The following is a 17,401-nucleotide window of genomic DNA, read 5'->3' on the forward strand; positions in this document are numbered from 1 at the left end:
AGATGGCTTTGCGTAGTTGGTGGGCCTAATGATTCCATTGGAACTGGAGAGGAATCATGGAATCTTGATTCTTTTAACTGCCCTGTTTTCAGCTGTTTGGCAGATGGACCAACACCTACCTCTGGGCATGTTCTGTTCTAAACCCATTCCTAAGAGCTGCCGCTGTCTTTCTCACCACCAGCAAGGTGGGGGAGCTCTGTTCTGACCTGAAACATTCTTCCTGCTTTCAGAGACAGTCAGTCGCCCCCAAGCCTGGTTTATTTTTATCAGGCGTCTGTGACCTATTTTTCCACAGCAGAGGAACCCAGTGCTGGGAACACGGGGCCATCAATTTCAGTCTCATCCCATCCACATGAGCAGGCTGGGTTACTCAGTACTGGTGAGATCATTTTGGATGGATCAAAGAGGTGAGAAACATCTCCACCTCTGTACCTGGCCCCAATAGCCATCTTCTGCCCCTTCTTATTTTCAGCTTCTTGCCATCTGTTTTGTATTTTACAGGGTTTTTTTTCCTCTCTTTTTTAAAATTTGTGTCTGTGTCTGATTCTTCATGACCCCATTTGGGGTTTTCTTGGCAAAGATACTAACTAGAGTGGTTGGCCAGTTCCTTCTCCAGCTCATTTTACAGATGAGGAAACTGAGGCAAACAAAGATAAGTGACTTGCCCAGGGTCACACAGCTAGTAAGTGTTTGAGGGCCGATGAGTCTTCCTGGTTCCAAGCTCAGAGCGCTATCCACTGCGCTACCTAGCTGCCTGTATTACAGATTACATGGTGCTTAATGGTTTACAAAGCGTTTTCACAGTGTTATTGAAAGAAGCATGGAACAGTGGAAATAAGGCTGGATTTCAAGATAGAAGACCTGGGTTTGAGTTCTTGCACTTTCATTTATTAATTAGTGTGACTTTGAGTATGTCTCTTAACTGCTCTGTGCCTCAGTTTCCTCATCTGTAAAAAGAATACGTTCCATTAAATGACCTCTAATGACCCTTCCAGTTCTAAATCTATCCTCTAATGATCTCATTTGATGTTCAAAACAACCCTGTGAGAGAAATGAGGAAATCACTTTGCAAATTGTAAAGGCACTATTTAAACCTGAGCCACTAGTGCCGGTGATGATTACGCTGACAGAAGCCTTAGGACTTCATGTGTCTCAGAGTCTTTCTGTCCATTACCAGCTGACTCTCAAATGGCATGAATCAGTCTCATTCCATTCTTACAGAACCCTTGTGAAGGGAGGCAAGGCAAAGATGATTATCCCCATTTTACAGAGCAGGGGACTGAGACCCGGTGTAGGGAAGTTGCTTGCCTGGAGGTCACATTGAGGCATAACTAGGGCTAGACCTGAGGTCTCCTGTGACTTCCACATTGTTGTTGTTGAGCTGTTTTCAGTTGTGTCTGACTCTCTGTGTCCCTTTTTAGAGGGTTTTCTTGGCAACAACGCTGGAGTGGTTTGCCATTTCCTTCTCCAGCTCATTTTACAGATGAGGAAACTGAGGCAGACAGGGTTAAGTGACTTGCCCAGGGTCACACAGCTAGTGAGTAGCTGAGGCCAGATTTGAACTCAGATCCTCTCTACTCCAGGTCCAGGGGCTCTATCCAACTATGCCTAACTGCTTTCCCCATTAGATTTCATAATTACACTTTTTGCCAGACTCACCCAAATCCTCGTTTTGCTTTAATTCTTTTCTTTCCCCTCTCTCTGTTTCTCCACCTGGATTGACTTTGCCAGGGAGCCTATGAAAGAATCCTTTGTCAATGAGTTAGGAAAGTCCAGTGGGGATAGGTATTCTACGGTCACTTGATGTTTCTTTTGTGAATTTCTAGGCCAATTTCTTTGGAGTGGCCTTGAATCCTATTGGGCCGGGCAAAGACTTCATAGACTTATACAAGCCATCTGCAAACAGGAGTTTCTGGAGAACTTTGTTAGAGGGAATTCTTTCATTTGGCCTGTGCTCGGGAAATATTACATGTCTTTCCATTTTGTGACAATATTTATTTAGCCCAATTTTTGCTGTTTTTAGGTGATGGAGGGGAATGGAGCTTAGTCACTCCTCCTCGCTCAGATTTCTTGCTGGAAGTTGAGGTTAGCGTTTTTATTAATGGCTTGAATAAAGACATAGAAGGCCTGATTAACTCCTCTGCTTCTATTCTCTCTGCCCACAGGATCATCACCCTGATTCACGGCCCTCAGTAGCCTCTTCATGGGTCTCCCCACCTCTTCTCTTCCTTTTCCAGTACATCCTCAGAACAGCCTCCAAAAGAACATTCCTAATGCACACGCCCAGCCCTATCCCTCCTCAGCTCAAAACCTTGAGTGGGCCTCTTATTGCTTCTCAGATAAAATGCTGGTGTTTAGGGTTCTCTTTTCCAGCCTTATTTCATACTATTCCCTTCACGAACTCTATTCCAGTCCATCTGGATGACTAGCCATTCCTGGAACTTGATGCCCCATCTCCCATCTCTGTGAATTCACACAAACCATTCCCTGTGACTGGAACACACACTCCTTCCTTTTTCTTTCTCAGAAGGCTTATCTTCCTTCAACGCTGAACTCAGGAGCCATCTCCTCCATGAAGAATTCCCTGACCTGACCCCCTCCTACTTTTTCCCTTAGTGTTGTCTTTCTCCTCCATTTTCCTTGTAATTTATTTATTTGTATAGGTAGATCAGTGGATAAAATGCTGGGCTGGAGCCAGAAAGACTTGCATTTGAATTCTACCGCAGACACTAGCTATGTGACCCTGGACAAGTCACTTAACTTCTGTCTGCTTCAATTTCTTCAGCTGTCAAATGGGGGCAGTAGTAACCCCTACCTTCCAAGACTGTTTGGAGGACCAAATGAGATAATATTTGTAAAAGTGCTTAGCACAGGCATGTAGTAAGTGCTTAATAAATTCTTATTTTCTTCTAGCTATTATTATTCATACTGTGTTGTATCTCTTGCTAAAATGTTATCTGTTTAATGATAAGCATGCTTTACATTTTGGTCTGTTTCCCCAGCACATAACATAGTATTTGGCTTATAGTGGACATTTAATAATTGTTTTTGAATTTAGTAGAACTAAGAGCCTTGGAGATGACAACATATTGGGAAGGATAGATGCTCTAGCCTGAGCTTCTTAAAGTTTTTCCTCTAGAGGGGACATGTTGGTTGGCTTTGTGTGACCCCAGGGCATGCATAGTACAAAGTATGCAAGCTTTGTGTTCAGAACCAAGGTTGCAGTGAAGTTCTGTGATGTAACACAATGTAACATGGGCAAGACCTGCCAGAAACACCTGGGATTCATCATGAGTTTGATTTTGAATTAATTTTTGGTCATTGTGCGTTCAGCAACCTTTTACTGTTGCCAAATTTTTTGAAACCCCATATGGAGGCAAGCGGTTTAAGAAACACTATGCTTACCAGCGGTGGTGAACCTGCAGCCTTGAGGCCACATGTGGCCTTCTACGTCCTCAAGTACAGCACATGTGGTCTTGAGGCTGCATATGAAGTTTGGATTCAGTCAAAGGGCCATAATTGAAGACCTAGAGGCCACATGTGGCCTTGAGGCCACAGATTCCCTGTCCCTGGATAGAGTCAGGGAGATCTCAGCAGGTTAGAAAGTTGGGCTGAGGCTAATGAAATGAAATCAAATAGGGAAAAAATGTAAAGTCTTATACTTGGGTTCAAAAAGTCAATTTCAGAAGTACCAGATGAGGGAGGCATAGTTAGAGTTGTTTGTTTGAAAAGGAGATTTTTGCTGCTTGCCAGGTACAGATGAGTCACCGGGGTGTTATGGCCCCTGAGAAAGCTGACATGACCTTACTTGGGCTGCATGATGGTCCAGGAGGAAGAAGGGAGCATCCCATCATCCTCTGTCCTATCTAGACCACATCTGGAGGACTGTGTTCAGTGCTGGCTGCCACAGTTTATGGGTGCTAGTGATGAGGAGTGGAACGTAGTGAGAAAAGACTGGAGATCCTTTTATAAGAGATTGAAGAAATCAAGGGTGTTTAGTCTGGAGGAGAAAAGAAGATTTAAAGGGGAAGTGATAGCTGTCTTCTCATATTTGAAGGGCTGTCATGTGGAAAAGGAATTAGGCCTTCTTTGCTCAGCCCCAGAGGGCAGAATGAGGAACACTGAGTGGGAAAAAGGGGGCATATTTAGGCTAGATGTAAAAGGCAAAACCTCTTAACAATTAGAGCTATCTGAAAAGAGAAAAGATTGCCTTAGGAGGTAATGAATTCCTTTACTTCCTTTTTCACCCTTAAAAAAAATGGATGCTACTTGTTTTTATGTCACATTCATTTCTAAATATATATCCCTCTACCTCCATTACCCAACGAGCTTTCATTGAGTTCCCCTTCCCTAGAGGTTGTCAGGCGAAGGCTGGACTTATTTAGAGCTGATCAATCTAGCAGCAAGTTTCTCAGTGCTTGCCTAGGACTGGCCTACTCACAAATACAAAGGCCTAATTTGGTCTCAGCAGCTTCCGAAGATTCCTCCTCCCCTTTTTTTAGAGGCAATGGGGTTAAGTGACTTGCCCAAGGTTATACAAGTGGTAAGTGTCTGAAACCAGATTTTAATTCAGGTTCTCCTGACTTCCAGAGTTGGTGTTCTATCTATTGTGCTATCTCACCACCCCTTAAGATCCCTTTTAATAATATTATGATTCTGACAATGTGGGAAGTCTGGTGAGAAGGAGTGTGATGTGAAGAGAGCTCCAGATTTGAGGTTCAAATATGAGTTCTTCCACTTTGTATCTGTGTAACCCTAAGTAGTCACCCAGACTCTTTGGGCTTCAGTTTCCTTATCTACAAAATGAGGAGGTCAGATCAGATGACCTCTAAGAATGTTTCCAGCTCTAAAGGTATGATTCTGTGATTTTAGAACAATGAGAGAGAGAGAGAGAGAGAGAGAGAGAGAGAGAGAGAGAGAGAGAGAGAGAGAGAGAGAGAGAGAGAGAGAGAGAGAGAGAGAGAGAGAATTGGTGCCCATTTTTTTGTTTGGGCAGCAGCTCTGGGTTGCGTTGTACTGATACTGTTCTGAGATTCAGTACAATTCAACAAATACTTTTTAAGGGACAATTATTTACTCGCACTTGGCAATGAATATATACAAAGAGGAAAACAATACTGACCCAGTCCTGCAGGAACATAGATTTAGAATTTGGAAGGGACCTTGGAGTTCAGCTTCCTCATTTTATGGATGAGACTGCAAGGCAAAATAACAATAATAATAGCTAGTATTTAGTTTTGCAAATATTATCTCATTTGATCCTTACAACAGCTTTTGGAGGTAGGTGTTATTATGTCCATTTTACAGATGAGGAAATTGAGGCAGACAGGTTGAATCACTTGCCTAGGGACATATAAGCTAGTAATATAGGATAGACATCCTTCCTTTTTTTCTGTCCTTGCTTTATGTCTTCTATATTTCCTCCTTCATGCTCTCTCTGGCTCCTCAAGGTCTTCTCCTGCCCTTGCTTTGTGCTTTGAAGAAGGGTTACAGTTCCCAAGCTTTTCCTCTGAACGGGAATATTTCTAAACCAAAGGTTCTTAATCTTTTAGTATAGTGGCTTTTTGGAAGTCTGATGAAGCCTATAGACCCCTTCTCAAAATAAAGGTTTTTTTTTTTAGAATGCATAAAATACTTACAGAACTGCAGTGGAAACAAATTAAGTTGGAATACCATTATCAAAATATTTTTTAAAAACAAGTTCATAGATCTCAGGTTAAGAACCCCTGATAAACCATTCCAGGCCTACAACTAACCCTAAACCTCTCCCAGAATCCCTTGTGCACTTGACCCTGTGGATCACTGGATGAGTGACAGTTGAAATGATAGAAGAAATTGCCCCTTTTCTTGAGCTGCCGATTATCTGAGGAGCTTACGTAATTTATCTTTGTGCTATTTTTGTGTGATAGAGAAGAACCGCTAAGATGGGAATGGTACTACTGAGGAGGATGCCTGAGCATCAAGAGGTCAAGCAATATACTGCAGATGTCCCAGCCAGTTGAGCTGGGCTGTCCACTCCCCATTACCTTCTCTCCAAAATTTCGTGGCACGACTTTTTTTATTGTTGTTGTTAGAAGAGAGGGCTAGGAAATAGGTTTTGAACTGTATTAACTATGAAAACCCAAGATTATGATAATAATTAGAATACATTTCATTTACATACTGATCAGACTCTAGTCATAGTGGAGAGAGAGCCCAAGTCAGGAAGACCTGGGTTGGGCAAACATTTAGTGAACCGCTTGCAGTGTGCTGGAAATGCAAAGAGTGGCCACTAAGTGGCTCAGTGGGCAGAGTCTAAGGCAGCCTTGCCATGAGGGAAAGCTGAATTCAAAGGAAGCCTCAGAAACCTTGTGACCCCGGGGCAAGCCAGATAGACTCTGTCTGCCTCAGTTTCCTTATCTGTAAAATGGGGAGGATAATAGCACCTTCTTTCCCCCATCCAGGTTGTTGTGAGGATAAAATGAGGTGATAATTGTGAAGTGCTTATGATATAAATGCTAATATTCTTATGTTGCGGAACATTAGAGCTGGAAGGGACAAAAATAACATTTAATCTAACTCTCCTTTCCTAACAAGTGAAGAATCAGAGAAAGGAGAGGACTCGCCCCTTAGGCAGACCCATTCCTTTTCTACCCTGAGCCCTCATTATTCCTCTCCCTACTGCTTCAGGGACACCTTCAGGTATTTTAGACCCACCGCTGTCTGCCTCTGAGGAACCTGTTCAGCTTCATTTCATTCTACTCGTTGCCTTTCATAAATCTTGCATTCCCGTCCAAATAAACTAATAATAACAGCATTTGGTCTGCAAAGTGCTTTACAAATTTTATCTCACAATAACCCTGAGAGATAGGGGTTATTATCATCTTCATTTTACAGATGAAGAAACTGAGGCAGACAGCAGTGATGTGACTTACCCAGGATCACACAACTAGTGAGTGTCTGAGGCAAGACTTCCTGCCTCTGAGTCCAGCACCCTCTCCCCGAGGACACTCAGCTGGTCCTAAGTTGTTATCTTCCCGATGATGCTACTGTATCAATTCTCTTGCTACAATTTAATTAATAATCAAGGGTAAGTGACGTCCCTGGGATCCTACATCTAGGAGGCTCCAAGTCTAGAGCTCTTTGGACAACACCACAGGCACAGCATTTTTGACCTGTGTTAACAATGCTAATAAAAAACACTTCCCCATTCTAGGCTGAAGCATTTTCTTTACTATCAGGAAACAATGAAATTTTGTGATTTGGGAGTCTGTTTTGTAGATGAATCTGAGGCTCCCGGGGAAGTGATTCACTTGCTCTAGCTTATATCACTGGCAAGAATTCAGACTGATTAGCCCTTAATCCTTTCTTGAAAATGAAAGTGCTGTTTCTGTGGCTTCTTTTTACATTACAAACATTTGCAGATTACCCTCCACTCTGGGGGATGTCTCTTGTAACCAAAGTAAAACAATTAAGTAGAATTAATAATGCAGTGAATGACATCAGCTCAAAGGGCTTGTACCTTTGCACAACCCCATTCCCCTACCCATTAAAAAAAATTATTTTAAAGGTATTAAAGAAACACCTAAAAACATATCCCAGACCAATAAACAAAGCTAAATTTATTCTGAGAAAAACCATAGCCATAAACATGTATCCCTTAGGGTACTATTTGACCTTAGTGGCGATCAATGTTGTGAGTAGAAACTGAGAATGAATCTGCATGGTTTATTGGAGCCAAAGCTCCCTTGGAGGATCCCTGATGAGTTAGGACCTGGGAGTCTTGGAAACGTGGGTTCTAGTTTAATCAGAGCCATCACTAGGATGGAGGAAATACCACTTTGCTTATGTTATCTCATTTGATACAACTCTGGGAGGTAGGTATTATTATCTTCATTTTACAGTTGAGGAAAACAGGGCAGATGGAGATTAAGTGACTTGCCCAGGGTTATTCAGCTAGGAAATGTCTAGGGCAGGATTTCAATTCCATTCTTCTGACTCCAAGTCCAACACTATACAACAAAACTATCTAGAATACTAGAGGAGGAATTAGAAGACCTGTGTCTGGGTCTCAATGTGGGCCATCCACTAGTTTTTTAATGTTGGTGGAGCCACTTTTTTGTCTCTGAGCTTGTTTTCTCCTCTGTAAAAAATTGACCATAATCTCTGAACTCCCATACTGTTGTGAGGAAAGGAGGAGACCCTGGGCTCTTGAGGGCTCTGCCAATGATGATCTGGTGGGACCTACTGAACTAGTGAGGCTTTGAATCAAGGTCCAAGAACAGACTGTCTCCCTGTCTACTGTCTAAGGACCAGCTGAGCCAAGAGATGCATTATGGGAGAGATGGATACCAGGTGAGGATTTTTTTTCTCACAGCAACTCATGAGACCAATAAGGGGGTAGAATTTGGGATCTTTGTGGGTGGAGGGAGCAACCACCCTTGACGAGGATCCTGGAAGTCTAGGGAAAGTGCTTTTTAATGTGGCTCCTTCCTAACTTTCCAATCATCTCACACTCTCCATATGCTCTGCAGGTCCAGCCATACTGACCTCTTTGCTTTTTCTCCATCATGGTACCTGTATCTGTGTGTCTGCACTGACTGTGCACCATACCTGGGAAGCTGCCCTTCTTTGCCTCTTCCTCTTTAGAATTCTTACTTCTTTCCAGATTCGGCTCAAATGCCACTTTCTGCAGGTAGGAGGCCTTTCTCAATCTTCCCAGTTGTTAATACCTTTCTCTGTAAGGCTACCTTCTCTCTACTCCGGATGTATGTCTAGTGTGTACATAGCTATTTACATGTTGTCTTCTCCATTGGGGGCATGGGGATATCTCTTGCCTCCTTTTGTATCCCCAGCATTTAGCACGGTGCCTGGCACATAGCAGGCACTTAATACATGTTTATTGACAGACCAACTCTTTCTACAGAGTCTCTGTAATTATGATGGTGACAAGTCAGAGACCTTAGGAATGTAGCCAAAATCCCATCCCCCAAAATGATCCTGCCTTTTCTCTTTCAGTCTTTTTGATCAGAAAAACAGGTTTTGTGGTGGGTACTGTGGGGAGGAGAGGCTACTCAGGGCAGCATCTTAATTCTCTGCACCAGCACCTTCTGCTCTTCTGCTACACAGGTTTTTGGATGAAAGACACAGAACCGGTCTCCCCCCATGCCCAAGAAGTGGGGGGAGGAGGCTGGGCTAAGCAGCTGAGCAGTTTTGGCCTCCCTATTGAGGCTCCCATGGGACATTTAGATGCAAATCTCCTGCTGATTTTTGTGACATCTGTCACTTTCTGGGATCCTCCCTGAGAAGGGGACCAGGAGAGGAAGTGAGGTTCAGAGGCAGAGTCACTGTGCTATGGAATTGGAGCTGGCAGAGATTTGGGTTCCATTCCCAGCTCTGGCATACATTAGTTGTGTGACCTAGAATCGTGGATTTAGAGCAGAAGGCAGCTATAGAGAGCCTCTAGTCCAAACCCTTTCTTTTACAAATGAGGAAAATGAGGTCTGGACATGTTAAGTGATCTGCCAAGGTCACATAGAATTGGGATTTGGTCTTGTGTCTTCTGCGTACAAATCAAACATCCTTTCTTTTACACCTTGCTGAGCCTCATTTTTCTCATTTGTAAAATTAGAATTAATCCAGAAGCCTTTATTAAGTGCTTACTGTGTGCCAGGCCCAGTGTCTTATCAGTGCACCAAAAAGGAATGAAACAATTCCTTGTTTCAAGGCCCTAACATCATGTTGTAGAGACAATGTGTGCGTGCAAAAGTATACACAAAATAAGCAAACACAAAATATATTTAGTAGTTAAATACAAGGTATTTAGGGAGAGAGGACACATTAGGGGATCTAGAACTGCTTATAACCATGTATTTCCCTCCTTAGGGATTTGGGCCAGGAAAGTGAGTTGTCAGTGTTATTATGAAACCTTAAAGTCTTATAGTTACCACGAGCTTTTGTTATCATCTTTATTTGGGCAGAAAACCTGCTTGGCTCTTGTCCCATTCTGGGGGATGTTGCTGACTTTCTGCGTGTCAGGTACAGTCATACATACTATGTTGTTGTTCAGCTGTTTTTCAGTTGTGTCTGACTCTTTGTGACCCCACTTAGGGTTTTCCTGGCAGAGATGCTAGAGTGGTCTGCCATTTCCTTCTCTAGTTCATTTTACAGATGAGGAAACTGAGGCAAACAGGGTTAAGTGACTTGCCTAGGGTCACACAGCTGGCAGGTATCTGAGAGCACATTTGAACTCATGAAGATAAGTCTTCTTAACTCCAGTCCAGCACTCCATGCACTATGGTGTCAGCCACCTCGCTGCTCTATATTATACTACACTTTGACATGATTCTACGTTAGATTATAAGGTTGTTGAGAGCAGGGACTTTATACCTTTCTTTTTTCTCCACAGTGCTCATCACAGTGTGTTGCACTTAGAAAATACTTATTGACTGAGTGATCATAAGACCAAACATATAGAACTTGAAGGGATCTCAGAGATCGCCTGTTTCCTGCTTTTTCAGATCAGGAAACTGAGACGCATGGAGGTTAAAGGACTTGCCTAATAGCAAGCAGAGTAATCATTTTAGAGACTGGATAGAGAGCCTTGCATCTAGAAGGTGCTTAATAAATGTTTGTGGAATTAAATTTGGTATATCCCATGAGTGGAATTACAGCTCTTTTCCCAGCCTCTCTGGCTCTGGATCCTGGGGCAAAGGGACAGTAAACCTTAAGTAGAGTGGACCCTCATTCACTTCCATGGGAACACCCTTGAGAATAACTGGATTAGAGATGGAGTCTAGTGAGTAGCTGGTATTTGATCAGTGGTAGCACTTTCAGATTGGGATGAGGGGGAAGGGTTTAGATAGAGTCTTTAGAGGACTGAGACAAATGCTATTTTTTTCCCCATTTTACTGAGGAGGAAACTGAGGCAGACAGCGGTTAAGTGACTTGCCCCCATTCACACAGCTTGTAAGTGTCTCAGGTAGGATTTGAACTCTGGTCTTCCTAAATCCAGTGCTGTATCTGCAGCACCACCTGTATAGAAGATATCTAATGAATGCATATTTAATTTACTATCCCACAGATACAAAAATACTTCATAACTATAAAGTACTTTGCAAATGTATGATGATATTATGGTCATTTTTTTTCAAAATTTAAAAGTTAAAAATTTATGTCAATTAAAAATTTTTTTTAGGAATTAAATTTTGAAAAATTAAAAAAATTTGCCTCCCCAAATTATTTACTGACATATATTTTAAGGTGCGATGGGAAGAACTGTGTCCTACAAGTCAAGAGATTTTGAACACTGGTCTTGATTCCACCTCAGACCTGCTGTGTGATCTCATGTCGCTTTCTCACTTACCCTTTCTACCTTTTATCTAGGAAAGGAAAGAGTCAGACCAATGACCTCTAAGGTACATTTCATTATTCTCTGTAAAGAGTCTTGGTTTTTCCAGGAGAGTCTTGAGTTTTCCTAGAAGCAGCAGGGAAAGGAAAACACTAAATAACCTAGCAATCTTGAAGTCTGCAAATGTAGGGGATCACCCTTATCATGGTCACCAGTGACCTTCTGTCTTGGTTTTGAAATTAGCTGGAATTGGCTGAGTACATCTGGCTTTCCAACTCAATTTTCTTGAGAGCTAGCTTCTACCTCTGCACCTTATAACTGAGAAGAGGTGTTGTGAGGACTGACAGCAGAGAAGAATTGTACTTTATGAAGAACAATGACTTAAAACATGACGGTAGGATCAATTTGTGAAGTATGCTGCTTTCTGTTAGACCTCTTGGAGGCTCAGATCATTCAGTGTGACCTACACAGACGGCGATCTGATTTTTATTTATTTGTGAAGATAACAAGTGGCACATTGCCTTAGACTTATAGGATGTCAGCCTTGGTAGGAATCTTAAAATATAAAACACTAGCATTGACCTTTTTGTTGTTTAGTCGTTTCTCAGTTGTGTCCAACTCTTCGTGACCCCATTTAGGATTTTCTTGGCAAAGATGCTAGAGTGGTTTGCCATGTCCTTTTGCAACACATTTTACAGGTGAGGAACTGAAGAAGACACAGTTAAATGACTTGCCCAGTGTCACACAGCTGCTAAGTGTCTGAGGCTGGATTTGAACTTAGGTCTTCCTGACTCCAGGCCCAGCAGTCTATCCACTGTACTATTTAGCTTCCCAGAACTGACCTTAGGACACAGAATATGAGACCTCGAAAGGACCTTTAGAACACAGAATATGAGAGCTAGAAGGGGTCTTAGAACTCAGAATGTCAGAGCTGGGTAGGGCTTTATATCACAGAATACCAGCGTTGGGAGGGGCCTTAGAACATGACTGTCAAAGGTAGAAGATACTTTAGAATACAAGAGTGTCAGAGCTAGAAGGAGCCTTAGAATGCAGAATGTAAGAACTGGAAAAGATCTTAGAACACAATATGAATTGTGTCTAGAAAATTGTGTATTTAGAAACTTAGATTTAGAATGTATTTAGAAATTTAGAAAGTATTTAGAAAATGTATAAAAATATATTTAGAAAATAGGTGCTTTGAAACATAGGAAATCTGAGCTGGAAGGGGCCGTGGAGAGTTTGATACATGGAGAAACAGAATGGAAAATGGGAAGTGATTTGCTCCAAGTCATTGGAACTAATAGAGTAAAATCCAGGTCTTTCCTAACTCCAGGTTCCATTTTTTTCCCACTATACAATGCCCTGTCTACAACCAGTGAGCAAATGTTTGCTGGGTACCTACCTTGTCGAAGGGATAAACTTTGATCCTTGCCAGTAGGGAACTGCCCATCTCTAATCACTAACCAGTCAATTTACCCTGTTAATTAGTGGTAAGATTGAGATAAGAGCACAAGCTTTCAGATCTCCAGGCCAATGCTAGACCAGTGATCTCTCAATTGCCACTTCTAATAACCTTTATTCAGTCCTCATCTTTCTAGCCTTCAAAGTTAGAGAGCTTTTCCACACCCTTCTCTCCTAGTTTTTTTCTTATCTGTTTGATTGATTGATTTGATTCTCCTTCTCCTCTTTCTCCTCTGCTGAATCTTCATCCTTGACCTGCCTGCTAGCCTAGTGGAGGGTGGGATGGGTCCTCCCAGGCTCTGCCCTGTCTCCCTTCTCTTCTTCCTTTATTTCACTTGATGATTGCACCAATTCCCATGGTTTCAATTATCTCTACACCAGAATCCTCTAGGTCCTCAGGTGCAGCCCTATTGTGAAGTTTGAATTCTGTCAAAGGGCCACACTCGAAGACCTAAATTGACACATGTGGCCTTGAGGCTGCAGGTTCCTCACCCCTCCTCTACATGGATGATTCTCAGATTTACTTCTCTAGTCTTACCCTCTCTCAATCTCTTATTTCTTATCTCCAACTGTCTTTTAGATATCTCAAAATGGATCTTATAACATCTTAACCTCAATATGCCAAAAACTGAACTTGTTATCCTCCCCCCACCCCATAAACACTTCCCTCTTCCTAACTTCCCTATTACCATAAACATCACTACCATTCTCTCAGTCACGCAGGTTCAGCACCTAGGAATCACCTATCACCCTCTGCTCCTCTCTCTCTCTCTCTCTCTCTCTCTCTCTCTCTCTCTCTCTCTCTCTCTCTCTCTCTCTCTGTCCCTCTCTTCTTCTCCCCCTCCTCCGCCAGTTTCCATATCAGTAGGACAGTCTTAGACATTTTACCTTCATGACAGCTTTCATATCACCCTCTTTTTTCTTTTGACAATGTCACCAGCCTAGTCCAGGAGGTTAGGTTCTCCTCACCTCCTTCCTGGTCTATTTCCAGATGTTCATATGAACTATTTGTACCTGATTCATGGCAGAGCCTTCCAAGCTCATACTGGTTTAATCAGCCACAGGAGGACACACGGTGCCTGGACCTCGACATAGTGGCACTATTTTGGTCCTCTTCAAGCAAGAATGACAACAACCCAGTCTGTTAAATAACCTTCCGATTGGTCTCTCTCCACCTCAGTTTACCTTCCCCTGAGATATCAAGTTGATCTAGCTTGGTCAGTCCCTTTAAAAAATGTATTGGTGTAGTGTAATATTAGTACACAGAGTCCCAGACTGGGAATTGTGAGATATGGCTTCTTGACTAGAGTTGGAGAAACTTGATTTCAAATCCAGCCTCAGACACTTATTAGAGGTGTGACCTCTTGGCAAGTTGTCTCACTGAGTTGCCTAAATTATAAAAGGAGGATAATAATAGCATTTAGTTTCTAGAATTGTTGTGAGGATAATATGAGTTAATATTTGTAATGGATTTAAAAATCCCACCTTCTACAGGGAGCCTTGCCCCACACCTCTTAATTCTAGTGCCTTCCCTTTGTTAATTATTTCCTATTTATTCGGTATATAACTTGCTTCGTATGTATTTGCATGTTGTCTCATATTAGATCTGAGGGCAGGGACTGTCTTTTACCTCTTTTTGTATCCCTAGTACTTAGCATGATGCCTAGAACATAGTGGACACTTAATAAATGTTAATTGATTGCTATTTGTAAAGGATTTTGCAAACGAAAGTGCTATATTTTATGGTAGTATTGTTCAGTCATTTTCAGTTATGTCCAATTCTTTGTGACCTCATTGGGGTATTTTTTTAGCAAAGACAGTAGAGTGGTTTGCCATTTCCTTCCGCAGTACATTTTGCAGATGAGGAAACTGAGGCAAACACAGGTAATTGTCTTAGGCTAGATTTGAACTCAGAGGATGTCTTCCTGATTCCAAGCCTAGTGCTCTGTGCACTGTGGCACCACCTAGCTGCCCTAAGTGCTCTATAAATTCTGGCTATTACTGTTCTTACTGTTATGGTCAGGATAGTTACCTGACTCAGCCATAAAAGCACTATGGCACCATTGGCAAATTATTTTTCCCTCCTTAAACTTTATTTTTTCCTTCTGTGAAATGAGACAGTTGAACTTGGTTCCTTCTAACTCTAATGTTTTAAGACCCTTCTGTTGGCTTTATTGTATGTAGTACATGCCCCTCAGGATTCCAGGGATGAACTAGGTCACTTCATAGGTCATCTGTTCCAGTCCTCCCATTTTACAGATGAGGAAACTGAGCCCCAAAGTCACATACATAGGTAGTCAAGTATCAGAAGTGGAATTTGAACCAACATTTTAAGAATTTGCCATTTTATTGGCCTGTACCATTCTTCTGTAGGAACCTACTGCCCATCTTAGATGGGCAGTCTTTACAACTTTCTGTGGCTAAAAAAAAAAATAATCCCTTGTCCACTCTCTGGTAATGAGCCTCCTGGCACTTAGCTAGGCTTGTCTTTTGTTGGCTGGCATAGTTGCTTTCTGGTCTGATAGAACTGATAGAGATAGACCCCATTGACCTAGGTTTGCCTACAGGGTACCGAGAGGCATTCATAGGTGGAATCTTACATGCTGACTTTCAAAAAAAAGTTAGAATCTAATCCAACTCCTTGTTTTGCTGATAGCTTGAAACCTAGACAAGGTAAATGACTTGCCCAAGGTCATACCAGTAGGAAGTAACAGGGGTGATAGATATTTAAGGCCAGGCTCTGATTCTAAATACAAATTCATTGCTTTTCCCACTTGACCAAGCTTGGGAGAGCAGCATTTTCTGAAAAATATATGCTTTTCTAAAAAGCTCTATTCAGAGATGCCCCTTGCTGTGCCCCCTTTTTGTCGATTGTATCTCAGAAGGTTTCTGCCCAGTCCCCTTGCCTCCACCTTGACTAATGGGTTGGCTGAAGCTAAGGGAGCTGTAATAATGACAACTCCCATCTCTGCGACTTTTATCACAGCCCTCCAAAATGGAGGATTTGAGGATTATTATCTCTATGATTGAGTAAACAGAGTCAAATGTTAAGTGACTTGCTCCTGTTTGCACAGCTAGGAGGAGGCAGCGTTGCTTTAAACCCAGGTGTCTTCTGACTTCAAGTCCAGTGCTTTGCACACATTGCCACAGTGCCTGATTACCCCAGGCATGGTATCTACCTTTTCTGCCTGGGACAACTATGACTTTTAGGAAATAAAACAAAGAAAACAAAACAAAAAACGCAACCAAAAAAGAAATTCCCTCCTTGGGAGAAAGTCCAGCCCAGAGGTGGTTTGACCATATTAAGGGGAGGTTCCTTCCCAGTGGGGTAGGCAGGAAAGGGTTGGGCACATTCCCAGAGGTGGGGAGGAAGAGCTCCACCCCACCCTGGCCCGTTCCCCTTCACCTGTCTTTCTGTTTCAGACTGGGAGAAGTGGGGAGATAGAGTTGCAGTGCTCACTCTCATAGGGCCTTCAGGTAGGGCAGAGAAATAGAGGCAGAGAAATAGAGGCCAGGGGACTGTTGGAGATCTATCTAAGACTTGTGAGAATCTTGGAACTTTGGGCCTGCAGAGGAGGACAAGCACCCCAGAAGGGCCACTGTCCCTTGGAAGGAAGCCTGAGGGTAGACTCAGAGACCAACTGGAGACTTCCTGAGGAAAGTGAAACAGGTACCATTTTTGACCATTAGGAGTGTGTGGGTTGGACTGAGGGATAGAGGGAAGGGAATTGCTTGTGTTTGTGAAGTAAGCGTAAAATACAGTTTTAAACTTTGACATCTTAAAACTGCCTTGATTTTTTGGGGGACACTCAGTTCTTAACTTTTAGAATTCACTTTTCTTTTACTCCTGTGTGAACTTTACAGTGGAGAATTGAGAGGCCATAGGAGCACTGAATGTGAAGACCAGAAAGGACCTTAGACTACAGCATTTCAGAGCAAGAACAGTGTTAGAATAAAGAATGTTTTTAGAGCATGGAACATAGAGTGTCAGAACAGTTAGGAACATTAGAAGGCACCAGTAGTTATTGGTCATGGGCATATAGGTCTCACCATTTAGAAAGAAAGCCCTTTCAGATACAGCATCACATTCGCTCCTCAACACTACCCAGTAAAGGGAGGTTAGGCAAAGGCTGTTACACTCATTTTACAGATGAAGAAACAGCCTTAGAGGAGGAAAGGGATCTGTCCTCAGCTCTGCAGCCTCTGACTGAGCCTAGGATGTCAGGAATGCCTGCTCTGATGAGACTAAAATTAGCAATGGAAAAATGTTTGGGAGTGGAAAGGGCCCTGGGCTTTGTGACAAAATCACAGTGCCAGAAGGGACATTTGAGGGCATCTGATTCAATCTCTATCTAATCTTTGCCACAACTTCTCCTTCACCGGGTCATCCAGGCTCCACTCAAATAGTACCTTCAGTGCCAATGAGTACTCTTGTCCCTGAGGCTGCCCATCTCACCTCTGGACAGTACAGATAATTTAGAATAGTTTTCTTCTTTGTCCCATCAAGATCTGCCCCAAGGACACTTCCACCCTTTTCTCAAGTCAATAAGCCCCTACTGTGTGTGTATTGTAAGCACTATACTCCTAGTGCTGGTTACACATTGGAACCCA

At 42.5% G+C, this 17,401-nt stretch overlaps 1 protein-coding gene across 3 annotated transcripts in view; it reads left to right on the plus strand.

Annotated features, from left to right (window-relative positions):
• The window catches only part of PAK1 (p21 (RAC1) activated kinase 1), a 205,986-nt gene that overhangs the window by 36,748 nt on the left and 151,837 nt on the right, over positions 1-17,401 (plus strand). The window contains exon 1 of one of the 3 annotated variants that reach the window (XM_072610768.1): positions 16,445-16,460. The exons of the other annotated variants lie outside the window; for them this stretch is intronic. The gene's annotated coding sequence lies outside the window, so the exon portion shown is untranslated. Of the gene's footprint in view, positions 1-16,444; positions 16,461-17,401 lie in introns of those variants that run through there. 3 annotated transcript variants of the gene reach the window in all.

This window comes from Notamacropus eugenii, chromosome 5 (assembly GCF_028372415.1).
Source record: "Notamacropus eugenii isolate mMacEug1 chromosome 5, mMacEug1.pri_v2, whole genome shotgun sequence".
Classification (NCBI taxonomy): Eukaryota; Metazoa; Chordata; class Mammalia; order Diprotodontia; family Macropodidae; genus Notamacropus; species Notamacropus eugenii.